This window comes from Octopus bimaculoides, chromosome 7 (assembly GCF_001194135.2).
Source record: "Octopus bimaculoides isolate UCB-OBI-ISO-001 chromosome 7, ASM119413v2, whole genome shotgun sequence".
Taxonomy (NCBI): domain Eukaryota; kingdom Metazoa; phylum Mollusca; class Cephalopoda; order Octopoda; family Octopodidae; genus Octopus; species Octopus bimaculoides.
Genome location: NC_068987.1, coordinates 14,127,281 through 14,128,314, shown reverse-complemented (window position 1 = coordinate 14,128,314; position 1,034 = coordinate 14,127,281).

Below are 1,034 nucleotides of genomic sequence, written 5' to 3'. Positions count from 1 at the left end.
CTCCATTCCTTAATTTCAGATTTTTATTCATATACATAGGCGTAGGAATGGCTGTGTGGCAAGTAGCTTGCTTACGAACCACATGGTTCCGGGTTCAGTCCCACTGCGTGGCACCTTGGCTAAGTGTCTTCTACTATAGCCTCGGGTTGACCAAAGCCTTGTGAGTGGATTTGGTAGACGGAAACTGAAAGAAGCCCGTCGTATATATGTATAGATATGTATGTGTGTGTATATGTTTGTGTGTCTGTGTTTGTACCCCCAACATCTCTTGACAACCGCTATTTTGTGATTTAGGTGGGATTTCTGAAAAACAAGGGGGAATTCGCGGCGGTGTTCAGTGAACAAATTAAACACACTACTCGGCGGTGGCTAAAACGCGAACCGATCAAGCTTATGTATAAATATTCTTTTTATATGTTTGTTTCCTTTTACACAATATTAAAACAACAGCTGAAAATTTTCTGAAGCAGCAACCCAACTAATTTTATTCAAGAGTCACCACCGCATTTGTCTAAATTAGAAATCATTTTTAACATTCCCAGAAACTATGGTTCATCATGTATATCATGTTTTTCCTAAATTTCATTCCGGCAGTGCATTAATACCAAGATGTCCAAATTTTCTACTGGTAAGTTTAAGGTGTTAGTAACTTTGGTCAACACACCTGCTTCTACTGTAGAAAAAGTGTGGGTAGGAAGGTGCTTAAAACATACGCCTTCGGAGAAATTTACTCTCTTTATTGCAAAATATTCCTTTCTACTATAAGTACAAGGCCTGAAATTTTGGAGGAGGGGTTAAGTCGATTACATCGACTTCAGTGTTTCACCGATACTTAATTTGTCGACCTCGGCGGAATTTGAACTCAGAACGTAAAGACAGACGAAATACCGCAAAGCATTTCGCCCGTCATGCTAACGATTCTGGTGTATCTCAGGCAACATTCGTAGTCTAGTACAGAGAGATGTGACAGGGTGACGTCGTAGTAGGATGGTGAGAGGCTACACACAGGTCACACGCCAACAGTAGGTTCTCTC